An 18,815-nucleotide genomic window follows, 5' to 3' on the forward strand; every position below is an offset into this window, starting at 1 on the left:
GGATTAAATAAAAGAATGCATGTGAAACGTTTAGGCCATGCTCTGACCCATCTCAAGTGTACTGGACGCTTCTCAGATCAAACATGATCCCGATCTTGCCCCTGATGCTGACACGTGGTAACCAGGTCCACCCAGGCTCCGCCCACCTGGTGCAAACTGACAGCTCCTTACTGCCCTCACTTCCTGCCTCGGGCTTCTCTGACGCCTGAAGTAGGCACTCTGTGTATGCAGCGGAAGAGTGTGAGATTTAATGTCCTGTAGGCTTTGCAGCGACTTAGCAGCAGCAGCAGCAGCAGGCTGGCCCTTGACCACTAGGGGAGCCCTGGCCCCTCACTTCCCTGTCGATGGTTCTGAGAAGTGTTTCCTAAAGCTTCTTAGACGGTGCTATGGGATCAAGTGAGTAGTGGCCGCTGGCGGTGGTCAGTTCTATCCCGCAGGCTGGAGTTGGCTTTCCCTGCTCCCAAGCTCCTCCCCTCGTCCACACTCCTGTCCCTCTGCTTGGGTTCCCAAATACACCACCAGCAACTGAACCTTTGTTTCAGGCTCTACTTCTGGGGAAACCCCGGCTAAGGCAGTTAAGCATCCGTACCTTAGCTTCTGTTAATACTGTAAAATAAGGGAATTCCCTAGCGGTCTGGTGGTTAGGACACTGTGCCTTCAATGCCTGAGGTCTGGGTTCAATCCCTGGTCAGGGAACTAAGATCACACAAGTCACACAGCACTACCAAAAAAAAAAATTGTAAAAACATATAATTTTATATGTTTATATATAAAAACATATATATGAGAAGGCAATGGCATCCCACTCCTGTACTCTTGCCTGGAAAGTCCCATGGACGGAGGAGCCTGGTGGGCAGCAGTCTGTGGGGTCGCCAAGAGTCGGACATGACTGAGTGACTTCACTTTCACTTGTCACTTTCATGCATTGGAGAAGGAAATGGCAACCCACTCCAGTGTTCTTGCCTGGAGAATCCCAGGGACGGGGGAGCCTGGTGGGCTGCCGTCTGTAGGGTTGCACAGAGTTGGACACGGCTGAAGTGACTTAGCAGCAGCATGCTGTCATATAGCATATTCTACAGGAAATTCAATTACCTACCAAATATTTCCAAGATTGCCTAGGAATTCCCAGATGCCCTCTCTGGTATTTCTGCACTCCTCTTGCCTTCTTGACATCACTGCTCTTGCCTTGTGCTACTCTTGCCTTCTCAGATTGGCTTCTGCCCAAACTATGAACACACGGATTTTCCCCAAACCCTGCCAGACACCCTTAACCCAGGGTTTTGTGGATGACAAAGATGCATACGAAAGACCCATGTCTTCACTGAATAAGGATATTTTCCTTTTTCTTGGAACAGAGAATTAACAAACTATGGTTGTTAAGGAAATGATACTAAAATCTGTGTTTCCTTTCCCAGAAGATACGTAATGCATATTTTAATAAGGGATGAAAACAAATAACTGTTTCTGGAGGCAAGGAGACAGCTGATTTACTTTCCCTCTTTGACAGGATGGCTCAAGAGACCAGGCTTTTGTTCTCATTTTCATGTAAGTAAACTCAGCTCCATCCTCGACATTACTGTCACTCCCCTGGGCCTTTGTTCTAACGTCATCATTTCCTGAGAGGCTGACTGGAACCCGGTTATAACTGCCCTTTGCTTCTACACTTCCACCAGAGTTGCCCTCTGAAAACACAAATGTGATGATTGTACTTTATAGCTTCAAACCTGTCCAGATAGTGATTGGTCTCTCCATGGGCCCCAGGGTCCCTTATGATCCAACGTGTCCCTGTTTCCCAGCATGCCTTTCTCCACATCTGCTCCCTACCGTGCCCTTAAGCCTCAGGTTCTCAACATTAGCATCAGTTGTGAAATCGTTGGAGATGCAAATTCCTGGATGCACTTCAAACCTAGTCAGTCAGAGACTCTGGGGTGGGGCTTTGCAGTCTGTGCTTTAAGACACTCTCCAGGTGACCCTACGCCTGCTGAAGTTTGAGAACTACCCATCTAAGCAAAACAGGACTGGCCTTGACCCATGAAGGTGTCTGGAAATTCCTACCCTTCTTCAAGAGTCAGTTTATCGTCACCTCTTCCATGAAGCCTTCTCTGCCTTCACCTGACAGCACCTCCCACTCCTTCCTGGGTCCCCACATGACACTTCCATTGTGAGATGTGATACACAGCTTTGCAATTAATGCACTTTACTTGTCCATTTCCTTGACTAGACTCTGAGATGCTTGCAAGAGTAGGAACTGTCTGAAAGCTTGCTCTAACTTTGATCCTCTGTCTATCTGTCTCTCTCTCCACACACACACACACACACACACACACACACTATAGCTTCTATAAAGTAGGAGATCACAGGATCTACTAGAAAGACACTGTTCAAAGTTCATTGGCCATTTCCACCAACCGGAGTCTTTTTGACTGTCTCTCTCTGAGCCCCACCATGAGGCAGTAAAGCCAATTTTGCCCAGATATCAAAGGCACAGATCTGAGATACCTGAGATACCTTAGCTCTTGAGAAAAGGGGGCTGTTATCAGAAAATGGCAACTATAGATAAGTAGTTCCCTTTTTGCTCCATGACCCTGAGTCTCTTTTTTAAAATAAATCAACTGAAACTGTAATTGATTATGTTTTCTCTTCAATCTTAGGGCTTTGAAGACTCTTTACTTAGTAAAACTTAAGTCACTTAAAGAACTCTTGGAATTGCCTGTTGAAGGACACTGATCTGTGTACAGTGTAGGAGAGCAGACCCTTGACTCTCTTCTCTCTGACTGTGGTCTGAGAGGCAATCCTGAACTAGAGACGGTTCTACTGTTAACTCAGAAAGGGAAGTGGAGTCCAGGAGAGCCAGGGAAGATGGAGTGGTGAGGGCCCTGCCTTTACCTTCCTCCCGTAGTGTCTCTGCACCTGTAAAGAGGTTGGGTCCTGGCTTCCAGTGTTGGTAGCCTGGAGGGAGTTTTGCTATTTATGTCTGGAGAGACAGATATATTTCAGATACGTGGTGAATGCAAAGACTTACCAATGGCTAATGGGCCAGGTCTCACTCTGTGTCCTTTATCTAGATATACCCAGTGAGTAGACAGAGCCCGTGTGCATGTGTGCTAAGTCGATTCAGTCATGTCTGACTCTTTGCAACCCTTTGGACTGTAGCCCACCAGGCCCCTCTGTCTATGGGATTTTCCAGGCAAGAATGGGTTGCCATGCCCTCCTTCAGGCGATCTTCTCCACCCAGTGCAGGATCTTCTCCTGTACTGGCAGGCAGATTTTTTCTTTACCACTAGCTCTACCTGGGAAGCCCCCAGAACAGTGCCCAAAGTATAGCAAATTTGAAATAAATCAGGGCTGAACTTTTACAGTTATGAATACCAGAGTTCGTGGGTGCTCAGATGGTAGAGAATCTGCCTGCAATGTGGGAAACCTGGGTTTGATCCCTGGGATGGAAAGATCCCCTGGAGGAGGGCATGGCAACCCACTCCAGTTTTCTTGCCTGGAGAATCCCCATGGACAAAGGAGCCTGGAAGGCTACAGTCCATGAGATTGCAAAGAGTCAGACACGACTGAGTGACTAAGCACAGAACTTTTACAGTTATGAGTACCAGAGTTTGTGGCTACTACACTACATAAATTTACTTTTCCCCTGCAATTGGGGCTTGGATCCTAGGCTTCCATGAAAAGTCTTAATTTAAAAAGAAGAGAAGCAAGCAGCCTATGGCTGCAATATAGTTTTTCTCCAGGCCAGAATCTTTCCTATAAACCATTTGATGAAGTAGCAGATGGCAAAGTTACAACCTTTGTAGCTCTAGGACTTAATAGAAACCACGATCGGCTACAGTAATGGACTGTCTTGGAGCCCAAAATGATACTTTTATTGTGCTCTGATGGGCTTGTCACTTGTTCTGCCTCTTTGTTAATTAGGACAAAAATCCCTATTATTACACATTTTGAACAAAAAATCTTTGGCCAGTATCCTTTAGATTAAATTTGTGTAACTGAATACTCTCTTTTGAGTATTGCTTTAAGAACTGAAAAGGAGGAAAGAGATGACTCTGACAAATCCAGGGCATTTCTAAATAAGCATGAATTGGATTATAATAGGCTCAGTGAGAGAGTGAGAATATGCTGGAATACTTTTTATTCAGCAGAGCTCATCTGGGTCCTGACAGGAATTCCGGGACACAGACTCTCTCCAGTGGATCTCTGAATTTATGCCTGTAGTAGACTGATTAAGGATTGATACGGTTATCATCATATCAGTGGAGTGATGTGATTATCACCTCAGCTTCTTCAGTCTGAAGTTATAGATCCCAGAAGCCATGTATTCTGTTTTTGTGGGATATTGTCTGGATGTGGGCCCTGAATGAATGTCCCTCTGGTGGAAGGTACCCTAGATGAATAGAAAAGCCTGCCTTTTGTCAGGGATTATAATCAGGAAGATGAAAGTTTCCTCTGTAATACCATTTTTGCTTCTACTTCCAGGATGCTGGCAATTATAGACCAGGACAGAGAATGGGGACATGAATAATGGAGGTGCCCAACATTAGCACAACACTCTATCCATCACTGCCAAAGGGCATAAGGTAACCCTGGAAACAGTCCTGGGGAGAGGGGAAGGGAGGGGAGTGCAGGTTCCTGGGCACCATGATTTACCTGCTCAGCAGAGGAGGGAACCTCTACACTAGAAGGGGCCACAGCTTTTGAACTTGTATGTCTATAGTGATATTTATAATATGATCATTATGTGGAGCTGATTCATCGTACAAGTGACAATGTAGAGATTTTCTAGGCAGGCATTTGATTTTAAATATATGTGTTCCCTGTTTGAAGGCAGGGAATGACCTCTTGTGAAGTTTTGCCTGAAAGGCTTTATCAAGGAATGCGTGCATGCATGCTAAGTCACTTCAGTCGTGTCTGACTCTTTGCGATCCTATGGACTGTAGCCTGCCAGGCTTCTCTGTCCATGAGTTTTTCCAGGCAAGAACACTGGAGTGGGTTGGCAAGCCCTCCTCCAGAGGATCTTCTGGACCTAGGGACCAAACCCGTGTCTCTTACGTCTTGTCGTCTGCTTTGGCAGGTGGGTTCTTTACCGCTAGCACCACCTGGGAAGCCCCTATCAAGGAATAATTCTCCAGAAATCAGAAGGAAGGGTTACTCTGACCAACTGGCCATGGATTAAAGAAGTGCACGATAATAGGACTTCCCTGGTGGTCCAGTGGCTAAGATTTTGAGCTCTCGATGTAGAGGACCTGGGTTTGATCCCTGGTCTGGGAACTAGATTCCATATGCTGCAACTAAAAGTTCACATACCCTGACTAAAGATCCCATGTGCTGCAAGGGAGACCCGGCGCTGCCAAATATATAAGTATTAAAAAAGAAGTGTATGACAGTATGGGCAGCAGGGGATGGGGAAGGCTAGGGGACTGCACAGAGTGATTCTCAGCCCCACTGAGCGATCATACCACAGGACACATTCTTAGACAGGTAAGCTCTGCCGACTGGATGCCTCCGTATATTGCGTGGCACTGGCACGGCTGAGACCCTGCTCTGTCTGATTCCTGGGCTCTCTGGCTCTCAAGACTGTCTTCTGTGTCCAAGTCAGGAGTGTGTAGGAGACAGTTACCAAACAGGTGATTTGCAGAAAATGATTGCCAGTTTGTACCTCTTTTTTGGTTTCCTTGAGCTGAGAGGGTTAAAATGGTGAGAAAGCTCAGAAGGACAGCACCCTAAAGGTAAATGGAAAGTAAAAGTGCGAAAGCGTTAGTCGCTCAGTCCTATCTGACTCTGTGATCCCATGGGCTGTAGCCCTCCAGGCTGCTCTGTCCGTGGAATTCTCCAGGCAAGAATACTGGAGTGGGTAGCCATGCCCTGCTCCAGGGGATCTTCCTGACCCAGGGATTAAGCCGGGTCTCCCACATTGCAGGCAGATTCTTTACCATCTGAGCCACCAGGGAAGCTCAGGTAGTAAATTAGGCATAGAGAAAGCCTCATTTTCTGTTTCTGAGAAGTATTCTTTCTTTCCATTGTCCACTGAGACCTGAAGGCTACTCTTTCCAGAGGGAATGGGACTTTTTGTTTCTGTTGGTTTCTGTGTTGTGTGACTCAGCCCTGGTTGGAGCTGAAATGTGACCTAAAGCCACAATGGGCTGAGTCACGTGTGCTGTGTCTCCGGCTTCCCCTGAAGTACTTTGTTTGGAGAGAATTATAACTGAAAAGGAAACGTTCCTTCTGGCCAGAAACTAGGCTTAGAAATGCTCATTTGGGGAAGCTCTTTTTGCTTGCCATTTAAATAAACCCACTGATAGAAATCAGTATTTGTGAGTATTAGGGAAGACAAACAAAGCCCTCCGTGTTTATTGCAAACAGAACCACTGTGGAGGTTTCCTGGGGGAATTGAAGAGTGTGGTGGGGGGTCATCATTTCCTGCACAGAGAATGAACTATTTCATCAGTTTCAATACAAACATATTCTTTTCTGTAAAAATAGTTAAGTAGTGAAACCTTGTCAGATTTGTGCCTCTTAGTAGGTATTCAAAACATCAAGAATATTAGATACGAGTAACAGCATTATTCTGGACTCTCACCTCATCTCCACCATCTGGATAGAACTCCCGAAAAGGAGGAAAGCAGTTCCTGACCTTTGAGAACTGGGAGGACACTGACCACCAGGCCGAATGGACATAGAGCATGTATCCACATAGAGCATCCACACCAGAGGAGGGCGTCCTGTAACTGTGCTGACGTGAGAGAAGAAACAAAGGAGGGAACATGATAGTTTTGTCCAGGTGCAGACAAAAACAAACCACAAATGGGAAGCGTTCCCGTCCTGGCTAACATGAGTGACTGTCACAGCCCTGGCCTCACTTCGTACCTTGTAGATCAAGATTTTCTAAGAATCTAGGCTAAAATTGCCCTTCTCTCCTGATGGCATCCAATCTACAGCAAAGTCCTTCAACCCTGCCTCAGATCACCTGACCGATGTCCACTCTATAGAAGTAATCGTTTTGCACACTTTGAAAAAAATTATTTTTGTCTAACTATTTGGCTACTCCAGGTCTTAGTTGCAGCATACAGAATCTTTAGTTGCAGCATGTGGGATCCCTGGCCAGGGATCGAACCCCAGGCCCTCTGCACTGGGAGCCCAGAGACTTAGCCACTAGACTATCAGGGAATCTCCTGACCACTGTCTTACTGAGTGGCCCCATAGTTCCCTGTGATGTGCGTCCCCCTCGTTGCAGTGAGCCCAGTTAGTTCAACTATAGGTGCATCGTTTTTGGTGATCTTTGGCTAGAGGACATAGATTTTATTACTGTTCACTGGTTTCTCAACAGCCAGCCCTTTCATCCCTTCTTTCCTGGAAACAGAACCATGATGTTTAGCAAGTAACACTCTGCTGTTCTCCAGGAAAGTCAGTCTTACTCCCAACCTGAGATGCCTCACGATTGGTCTTTATGGGTGTTAGGTCTAAGGATGCACGTGGGAACCAGACCTGGTCAACGTGGCCTGGGGGGAAGTGGATTTATTGTGCTTTTATCAGAAATACATATTAAAAAATTTAATGGCATTTATTATTTTATTTTAAATTTTATAAGCAATGTATGTTCATGGCCGATAATGAGAAATACATAAAAGCATAAAGTAGAAATTAACAGTCGCCCATAATCTCTACTCGCCAGAGGTAACTATCATTAGCGTTTTGATGTATTTCCTCCCGGGGTCTATGTATTTTTTTAATTGAAATATCATTGACTTACATCATTAAGTTCGTTCCAGTTGCACAACATAATGATTCAGTATTTGTATTTATTAGAAAATGATCACTGTGGTATGTCTAGTTAACATATGTCACTGTACAAAGATATTACAATACTGGGAATTCCTTGGCAGTCCAGTGGTTAGGACTTTGCACTTTTGCTGCCGAGGGCCTGGGTTCAGTCTCTGGCCGGGGAATTAAGATCAATCCTGTAATCCATGCAACATGGCCAAAAAAAAAAAAAGAGATGACAATATCATTGACTGTATTTCCCGCACTGTACATTTCTTCCCTGAGACTCATTTATTTTGTAAGTAGAAATTTGTACCTCTTAATATCCCTCACCTATTTCACTCCTCCCCAGCCTGCCTCTCCTCTGGCAAACGTCTGTTTGTTCTCTGTATCTATGAGTGTGTTCCTATTTTGTTGTGTTGGTTCATTTGTTTTTTAGATTCCATGTCTAAGTGAAATCACATGGTATTTATCTCTCTTCTTCCCTTCCTCCCTCACTTCCTCCTTTCTTCCCTCTCTTTTCTTCTCCTCCTCTTACTTCTTGTTATATGGTTAACCAACATTTATTATCATGAACAGTAATTCTGAGTCACAATATTTTTGCATTGAATCTTTGTCCATGTTGCTTCTTTGTCTTCTGAATTACTATTTTGGGGAAAAAAAGACTTTTTTCTTAGAATGAATATCTTAATAATTTTAGTCTTACAAATATGGAAAAACTCTCTTTGAAAATCCATTAGTTTGCTTCTTGAGTAATTTGTAGAGTCAATTGAACTATTGGTGAAACTTCCAAGAAAAGGCAGCAAAACATATTACTTCAAATGTTGCATAGCTAAAAGTCTAATCCTTTTTAACACTTGGCAGTATTTTAAATTTTAGCCATTCTGATGGGTACATAGTCATATCTCATTGTGATTTTAATTTGTGTTTTCCTGCTGACTTATGATGTTGAACATCTTTTCATGCTTATTGGCCATTTCTCTAACTTTTGTTTTGAAATGTCTCAACTGCTTTGTATATTTTTTGTTGGTTTGTTTTTCTTCCTCTCATTGATTTAAAAGTTATATTTATATACAATCTCTTAACTCCAGGAGTTGGTGAGGGACAGGGAGGCCTGGCGTGCTGCGATTCATGGGGTCGCAAAGAGTCGGACACGACTGAGCGACTGATCTGATCTGATCTGAATAGATATTTGTTTCACTTTAACATATTGGAGATTCAATATATGGGTGTAATTTACTGAAAAAGGACTTATGTAACTCCAAACTATGACATACATAAAAAGGTTGGCAGGTGAATAAGCAGTTGTGTGTTTTAACCTGAAATGCTTAATATATGTGTATTCATTTCCTATTCAGTTCAGTCGCTCAGTCGCATCCGACTTTTTGTGACACCGTGGACCGTAGCACGCCAGGCCTCCGTGTCTATCACCAACTCCCGGAGTTTACCCAAACTCATGTCCATTGAGTCAGTGATGCCATCCAACCATCTCTTCCTCTGTCATCCCCTTCTCCTCCTGCCCTCAATCTTTCCCAGCATCAAGATCTTTTCAAATGAGTAAGCACTTTGCATTAGGTGGCCAAAGTATTGGAGTTTCAGCTTCAACATCAATCCTTCCAATGAACACTCAAGACTGATTTCCTTTAGGATGGACTGGTTGGAATCTCCAACGGACTCTCAAGAGTCTTCTCTAACACCACAGTTCAACAAAGCATCAACTCTTCTGCGTTTGGCTTTCTTTATACTCTCACATCCATACATGACTACTGGAAAAACCATAGCCTTGACTAGCAGACCTTTGCTGGCAAAGTAATGTCTCTACTTTTTAATATGCTGTCTAGGTTGGTCATAACTTTCCTTCCAAGGAGTATGTGTCTTTTAATTTCATGGCTGTAGTCACCATCTGCAGTGATTTCGGAGCCCAGAAAAATAAAGTCAGCCACTGTTTCCACTGTTTCCCATCTATTTGCCATGAAGTGATGGGACCAGATGCTATGATCTTCGTTTTCTGAATGTTGAGCTTTAAGCCAACTTTTTCACTCTTCTCTTTCACTTTCACTAAGAGGCTCTTTAGTTCTTCACTTTCTGCCATAAGAGTGGTGTCATCTACATATCTGAGGTTATTGATATTTCTCCCGGCAATCTTGATCCCAGCTTGTGCTTCATCCAACCCAGCGTTTCTCATGATGTACTCTGCATATAAATTAAATAAACAGGGTGACAATATACAGCCTTGACGTACTCCTTTTCTTATTTGGAACCAGTCTGTTTTTCCATGTTCAGCTCTAACTATTGCTTCCTGACCTGCATACAGATTTCTCAAGAGGCAGGTCAGGTGGTCTGTTATTCCCATCTCTTGAAGAATTTCCCACAGTTTCTTGTGATCCACAAAGTCAAAGGCTTTGGCATAGTCAATAAAGCAGAAATAGATGTTTTTCTGGAACTCTTGCTTTTTCGATGATCCAGTGGATGTTGGCAATTTGATCTCTGGTTCCTCTGCCTTTTCTAAAACCAGCTTGAACATCTGGAAGTTCACAGTTCATGTAACTGTTGAAGCCTGGCTTGGACAATTTTGAGCATTACTTTGCTAGCATGTGAGATGAGTGCAATTGTGCTGTATTTTGAGCATTCTTTGGCATTGCCTTTCTTTGGGATTGGAATGAAAACTGACCTTTTCCAGTCCTGTGGCCACTGCTGAGTTTTCCAAATTTGCTAACATATTGAGTGCAGCACTTTCACAGCATCATCTTTCAGGATTTGAAATAGCTCAACTGGAATTCCGTCACCTCCACTAGCTTTGTTTGTAGTGGTGCTTTCTAAGGCCCACTTGACTTTACATTCCAGGATGTCTGGCTCTAGGTGAGTGATCACACCATCATGATTATCTGGGTCGTGAAGATCATTTTTGTACAGTTCTTCTGTGTATTCTTGCTACCTCTTCTTAATATCTTCTGCTTCTGTTAGGTCCATACCATTTCTGTCCTTTATGGTGCCCATCTTTGCAGGAAATGTTCCCTTGGTATCTCTAATCATCTTGAAGAGATCTCTTGTCTTTCCTGCTCTATTATTTTCCTCTATTTCTTGCACTGATCACTGAGGAAGGCTTTCTTATCTCTCCTTGCTATTCTTTGGAACTCTGCATTCAAACAGGTATATCTTTCCTTTTCTCCTTTGCTTTTCACTTCTCTTCTTTTCACAGCTATTTGTAAGGCCTCCTCAGACAGCCATTTTGCTTTTTTGCATTTCTTTTTCTTGGAGATGGTCTTGATCCCTGTCTTCCATACAATGTCACAAACCTCATTCCATAGTTCTTTAGGCACTCTGTCTTTCAGATCTAGTCCCTTAAATCTATTTCTCACTTCCACTGTATAATCATAAGGGTTTTGATTTAGGTCATACCTGAATGGTCTAGTGGTTTTCCCCACTTTCTTCAATTTAAGACTGAATTTGGCAATAAGGAGTTCATGATCTGAGCCCCAGCCAGCTCCTGCTCTTGTTTTTGCTGACTGTATAGAGGTTATCCATCTTTGACTGCAAAGAATATAATCAATCTGATTTCAGTGTTGGCCATCTGGTGATGTCCATGTGTAGAGTCTTCTCTTGTGTTGTTGGAAGAGGGTGTTTGCTATGACCAGTGCGTTCTCTTGGCAAAACTCTGTTAGCCTTTGCCTTGCTTCATTCTGTACTCCAAGGATTCATGGAGGTGCTCAGGAGGAGCACAGTTCAGAAACACACTGGGGACAATAAGAAACTCTCTAAGAAGAGACGAGTGACTTAGGTCAGGAAGTAGTTCTGCTGATGGAGGCTGATCCTGAAAATTTCTTACCAGATCTCATAGTCTTAATTGAATGTTTGGGTGAATGTGGCCTGGGGATGGTGGTTTACTGTTTAGTTGGGGTTTTTTTTTTAGTGTGTGATATATGAGTGATACAAGGGTCAAACTATAATTAAAGCATGAAGTTCACTACTGTAGAGCACAGGCAACTCTACCCAAGAGTCTGTAATAAGATATTGGAAAAGAATCTGAAAAAGAATAGTTAAATGTACATGTATAACTGAATCAGTTTGCTGTATACCTGAAACTAACACAGTGTTGTAAATCATCTATACTCTAAAATAAAATTTAATTTAAATAATTTAATTTATTTTAATTAAAAAAATTTTCAAACTAAAAAAACCCCCACAAAAACAAACAGGCAAAAAAATAGCATTAAGTCCTTGACTGTAAACTTCTGGTCACTCACTAAGGCAGCCATACTGTAAGACTTGTAGATGGACATAAGTGCAATGTATATGCATTATACAGGCAAGTATAGCTCCAATTGAGAACAGATCTATACTTGTATTTTTCCTACTTAAATGTATGTTATTAAAAAATTATTTATTTTTAATTAGAGGGTAATTGCTTTACAAGATAGTGTTGGTTTTCACCATTCATCAACATGAATCAGCCATAGGTATACATATATCCCCACCTCTCCTGAACCTCCCTCCCACCTCTCACCCATCCCTCCCCTCTAGGTCATCATAGAGCAGAGTTTGAGCTTCCTGAGTCATAGAGCAAATTCCCACTGCCTATCTATTTTACACATGGTAATGTATATGTTTCCATGCTACTCTCTCCATTTGTCATCATTTGCATGCTTATTTTAATGGTAGCCAATTGTCTCTTTCTTCTCTGCAGCTTGTTTTTAAATGTCTTTGATCCCTTTATTCTAAGATTACCTCCTATGGGATTGAGCAATAGTCTCCAGGAGCTTCAGGCTCTGCTTTAGAAGGACTGAGCCTCCTGATCAGACTGCAGGCTACTGTAGAGTGTCCAGGGCCCAGGAGGCTGAGTGGCATGACCTTGCCCTCCTCACTTTTGAGCAGTTTACCTCCTGAGCATCTGATTGTCTCCTGGGCAACAGAGGGGTCTCAGGTTAGTGCTAGAGGCCTGAAAAGACCAAGAGAAGAAAGTGACTGCATTTATCTGAGGAGTAGTGATATACGTGAGATCAGCACATGCACTCTTATAGCTGCAATGAGGTTAGTTACATAAAAGTAAAATTATGAAGGATAATATAAATATTTAAAAATTTTTTAAAAATTAAAAGTAAATGAAAAATAAGGCTCTTTTAATGAAGACTAATTGAAAAACAGTGCTTCTGAGAATTTAATTTCTTAGCTACTACTCTCTCTCTCTGTCTGGTTCTCTCTTGCTTTCTCTCTCCTTTCTTCCTTCATCTTCTCTACTCTCTTGATTGGCTTCTATTATGAGAAAATACAGGCTGCAAAGAATCCCCTCAGACCCTGAAGAAATTATTGTAGTGTTCAGTTAGTAATACTGAGCTGTTTACCTGTTTTTCACATGAAAGTCTATTGTCTAGGATCACTGAACCAGAGCAAATAGAGCAGACACATGGTTAAAGTGTTAGTGTAAGAGCAACAAAAGCTATCGAACACAATTTCTGATTGCCAGGGAGGCTGTATGTTCCCAGGTTTCATTCTGTCACTTGGAATCAATGCTACAGTCTATCCCTGATATTTCCCTGAGCCTCACAGGCGGCTTCCTCCTTATGCTTATGAGTCCACCGGTAAACAGGAGGTGTGTGCTCTATATTCTCCTGTCCATTTCTCGGATTTTTTTTTTTTTTCCCAGATGTTACACAAAACTTCCTTCTTTCATCAGTCAAAATAGAACAACAGCAAACAACTTACTTGTAAACTGATTCAGGCAAACTACTTTTTGACCTTCAATTATTTCACCAGACATTTGGCTCTCAATTATGGGCCTATTTGTTATTTAAAAAAATTTCTTTTATAAAAATTTTTTTTTTGGCTGTACCTTGTGACATACAGGATCTTACTTCCTTGACCAAGGATTGAACCTATGATCCCTACATTAGGAGCTTGGAGTCAGTCACTGGACTACCAGGGAAGTCCTGGGCCTATTTGTTTTTAATAAAACATTCATCATGCTCACATGCATATGAATTTCTTATCATTTTGGTTTACTGTTGAAACAGAAGTCTGTACTTTAATTAGAGGTTTCATATGAAGTAGTAAAACTGTGTTAATGGCTTTTCACTAAATCACTTTTCCTGTTGGCAAGGTTTGGTTTGTGGTTTGGTAAATGTCAAGGGTACTAGTTATGGTGATTTTGAATGACCCTCAATGGCTCTCTGAATGTGGGCAAGACCCATCTGGCTGTTTGAAGGTTTCACAATATCAGTCATTGCCTATTCAGTGATCATTTGATAGATTCAAGCTTAACTAGCATTCACACTACTCAAAGGCCCTGGTTTTCTGTTAGTTCTTTGTAGTTGGCAGTAAGTCTCAGAACAGATGGTTTTTTCTTGGCCTTGATCATGTGAGGTAAGAGGAGCAGGGTAAATCTGCTTTTCCTTGTGAATGGTCATGGTCTTTAGTCCAGAAGAAAAAGACCAAGTGCTTGTGGAAAGCAGTGTAGAATTCCCACGGGATGAAGTTCATTTAAGTAAGTGAAAAATGAATATGTAAGCTATTGCATCAAAACTACAATAAAAAAGTATGATGTAATTCTCAGCAGAGGAAAGTTGATGTTTTAGAAACTTTTGTTTTTGTTTCATTTGAGTTCCCAGAAGGTTCACTGGCATGAACACACAGGATTGTATTACTCACATGCTGTTATTCTCTCAATCTGGTATCGCTTGATGCCCAAACCACAGAGAATGCTTTTAAGGTGGAATCTAAAGAATATAGACACTAGCTGACCCGTAATTAACTGTGAAGCATTACTTTATTTGAGAGTCTCTCAAGGCTATGACACAAGGCTCTCTTTATGACCTGCAGTCATTTGTGTTGTCTCTCATCACACTTAAAAACTGCCAGTCTGCATGAATATGTATTTCGTTTAACCATTCCAGTAGTCTTATGAGAGAGAGGGCAGATGGTATTATTCTTCCATGGTAAATTAAGGGTCTTTCATGGCTTATGAAGGCTCCGAGATTTTATCCTATCTGTAAGCTGATGAGCTAGCCTGCTGTATTCTCTGGCTACTGGTAGCAGACATAGAATTTGAGTTTGAGTTGGTGATGGACAGGGAGGCCTGGCATGCTGCAGTCCATGGGGTTGCAAAGAGTTGGACATGACTGAGCGATTGAACTGACTGACTGAATGGAGAAACAGACAGAGAGAACAGCCTTATGGACGCAGGGAGAGGGGAGAAGAAGGTGAGATGTATGGAGAGAGTAACATGGAAACTTGCATTACCATATGTAAAATAGATAGTCAGTGGGAATTTGCTGTATCAAACAGGGGCTCTGTATCACCCTAGAGGGGTGGGATGGGAGATGGGAGGGAGGTTCAAGGGGGAGGGGACATATGTATACCTATGGCTGATTCATGTTGAGGTTTGACAAAACAAAATTCTGTAAAGCAATTATCCTTCATTAAAAAAAAAAAAATATATATATATATATATATATATGTAAAAGAATTCCTAGGCAAGAGACAAGGGTAGCACAGCAAACAGCATGAGACTGATGTCAGCTCTACTTCTCCACGTCCTCCCGGTCCCACGGGATGACGTAGATGGACCTAGATGGACACTGCACACGCAGTGGGTTGTGTCATAGAAGAGGAATCTACTGCTGCTTTTATACTGAGTGCTAAGCAAGCCTGCTCCCTGTTTGGGTGGAGACATTACCTTATCCTTCAGAATTGCTTGCTGCAAAAACTACCCTGAGAAATGGCCCAGATAAAGAGCCCCCAGGGCCTTGCATTCTTCGCACACCTAGAGAGAATGTGCAAGGGTGTTCAGGGCCCACAGGGATTATCTTTCTCAACAGAATCACGATTGAGCTAATGCTCACATCTAGATTTTCTGATGCCAGATTCAGTACTTAAATTTTTTTTAAATTAGTTTTTATTGGAGTATAGATGCTTTACAATGTTGTGTTAACTTCTATTGTACACCAAAGTGAATCAGCTCTACATATAAACATATCCCCTCTTTTTTGGATTTCCTTCCCATTAGGTTATCACAGAACACTGTGTAGAGTTCCCTGAACTATACAGTAAGTTCTCATTAGTTATCTATTTTATACGAAGTATCAATAGTGTGTATGTATGTCTGTATGTGTGTGTGTATATATATATATATATATATATATATATATATATGTAATGTCAATCCCAATCTCCCAATTCATCCCACCCCCCGTTTTACCCCTCTGGTGGCATTATGTTTTTTCTCTATGTCTATGTCTCTGTTTTGCAAATAAGATCATCTATACCATTTTTTTTAGATTCCACATATATGTGTTAATATATATTTGTTTTTTCTTTTTGACTTACTTCACTCTGTTTGACAGTCTGTAGATTCATTCACATCTCTGCATATGACCCAATTTCGTCTCTGTTTATGGCTAAGTAATATCCAATTGTATATATGTACTGCATCTTCTTTATCTATTCCTCTGTTAATGGACATTTAGGTTGCTTCCATGTCCTGGCTATTGTAAATTGCACTCAGTGAATATTGGGGTACATGTATCTTTTTGAATTATGGTTTTCTCTGGGTATATGCCCTGTAGTGGGGGTATTTTTTGTTAATATTAATGTCTCTAATGTTAATACTTACACCAAAATGAATAGTAAATACCAATACCAATAATTTATAGAGCATTAAGCATCTTGAGAAACCTATATGCAGGTCAGGAAGCAACAGTTAGAACTGGACATGGAACAACAGACTGGTTCCAAATAGGAAAAGGAGTATATCAAGGCTGTAAATTGTCACCCTGCTTATTTAACTTCTTTGCAGAATACATCATGAGAAATGCTGGGCTGGATGAAGCAAAAGCTGGAATCAAGATTGCCAGGAGAAATATCAATAACCTCAGATATGCAGATGACACTACCCTTACGGGAGAAATTGAAGAGGAACTAAAAAGCCTCTTGATGAAAGTGAAAGTGGAGAGTGAAAACGTTGGCTTAAAGTTCAACATTCAGAAAATGTAGATCATGGCATCTGGTCCCATCACTTCATGGGAAATAGATGGGGAAACAGTGGAAACAGTGTCAGACTTTATTTTTTGGGGCTCCAAAATCACTGCAGATGGTGATTGCAGCCATGAAATTAAAGGACGCTTATTCCTTGGAAGGAAAGTTATGACCAACCTAGATAGCATATTGAAAAGCAGAGACATAACTTTGCCAACAAAGGTCCATCTAGTCAAGGCTATGGTTTTTCCTGTGGTCATGTATGGATGTGAGAGTTGGACTGTGAAGAAAGCTGAGCACTGAAGAATTGATGCTTTTGAACTGTGGTGTTGGAGAAGACTTTTGAGAGTCCCTTGAACTGCAAGGAGATCCAAGCAGTCCATCCTAAAGGAGATCAGTCCTGGGTGTTCATTGGAAGGACTGATGCTGAAGCTGAAACTCCAGTACTTTGGCCACCTCATGTGAAGAGTTGACTCACTGGAAAAGACTCTGATACTGGGAGGGATTGGGGGAAGGAGAAGAAGGGGACGACAGAGGATGAGATGGTTGGATGGCATCACTGACTCCATGCACATGAGTTTGAGTGAACTCCAGGAGTTGGTGATGGACAGGGAGGCCTGGCGTGCTGCAATTCATGGGGTTGCAAAGAGTCAGACAGGATTGAGTGACTGAACTGAACTGAACTGAAGCCTGTACCAGAGACTGTGGGTGCTAATTTATATTAGCACTTAATTTTGTCACATCCTTGGACAGTAGGTACCATGTTCTCCTTTAAAAATAAAAAAGAGTTAACTACATAGCCTATGTTCACACAGCTGAAAATGGTAGCCTCCAAAGCTCATACTATTTTCAGAAGTCTAGACTGTCTCTTTTGTGGATGTAAATTTAGCAGCACCAAAAATTTTCTGTATCCAACTATTTCCTTCACGACCTTGCCAATCCTTGAAACCCTCACCATTGGAGATTGAGTCTTCTGATTTATGAATCTGTTTTTTGTTAAAAATTCAAAATTTTCGGAAGGAGTAACAGTGTCCCATCAGTCACTGTATACTTTAGAATGAACAAGCTGAAAAGACTGTCACGTTTGTAAGTGTGGATGGAGCGGAGGGCAGACGGAACGTAAAGCTATAGGTGTTTGGGGAAGGAAAGGCTACCACAAGGAGAGACATCAAGGGCTGAAAGAAGGTTGGGCTGAGAATAGGAGCGTTGTCCGCCACAGTATTTGGGCAGTGCGCTACATGCTTTAGCTTGTTGTATTTAATGGCTGGATTTTGAACATGAAGAACGTATCAGAACTTGAAAATCAGTGCATAGAGCTGATTCTGTTTCAAATCTCTACAGAAGTAGTTTGTAGCCCCAGTAGTGCAGGTCTCAGAACCAGAGGGTCTGAGTTTACTCCTTCCTTTAAATTCTCAGGGGTTTGGTCTTATGTGTGTGTGTGTGTGTGTATTGGCTGTGCCAGCTCTTAGTTGTGGCACGCGGGATCCTCTCTCTTTGCTGCGGTGTGCAGATTCTTTAGCTGTGGCACGCGGGATCCTCTCTCTTTGCTGCAGTGTGCAGATTCTTTAGTTGCAGCATGCAAACTGTCCGTTGTGGCATGTCGCGTCTTGTTCCCTAACCAAGGACAGAACCCAGCCTCCCTGCATTGGGAGCTTGGAGTCTTAACCCCTGGACCACCAGGGAAGTCCCTGATCTTGTATATTTTCCTAAACATGGTGCCCCAGTTTTTTCTTATGAAATTTGGATAATAATAGGGTTGTTACAAAGATTAAATAAATAGAGTTGAAGCACTTAGAAGAAAAGTTGACTTTAGTAAGCATCTAATAAATATTAACTATTATTATTAATATTATATGTTCTTATTTAGGCCACTTAAAAGTCTTTTTTGGAATGAGAAATAATATATAAAATAAGAATATTTAAAACACATAACCATTTAATTTATTATAATGTAATGTTTTTTTTGTATGATTTAAATTTTATTTTCAAACTAAAACCAGTAGTGAAATATCATAAAGTAGTGCCATTCAACATTTAGTAATCTGTAACAAAAACACATTTTCTATTTCCATTTAAAAAATAAGATA

At 41.8% G+C, this 18,815-nt stretch overlaps 1 long non-coding RNA gene across 1 annotated transcript in view; it reads left to right on the forward strand.

Moving 5' to 3' along the window:
* The first annotated feature begins 879 nt into the window (after positions 1–879).
* The window catches only part of LOC109562820 (uncharacterized), a 266,627-nt gene continuing 248,691 nt past the window's right edge, over positions 880–18,815 (forward strand). Inside the window, exons 1-2 of the long non-coding RNA XR_002181227.2 lie at positions 880–1,545; positions 4,480–4,580. This is a non-coding gene — a long non-coding RNA (uncharacterized lncRNA). The remainder of the gene's footprint in view (positions 1,546–4,479; positions 4,581–18,815) is intronic.

This window comes from Bos indicus, chromosome 8 (assembly GCF_029378745.1).
Source record: "Bos indicus isolate NIAB-ARS_2022 breed Sahiwal x Tharparkar chromosome 8, NIAB-ARS_B.indTharparkar_mat_pri_1.0, whole genome shotgun sequence".
Lineage (NCBI taxonomy): Eukaryota > Metazoa > Chordata > Mammalia > Artiodactyla > Bovidae > Bos > Bos indicus.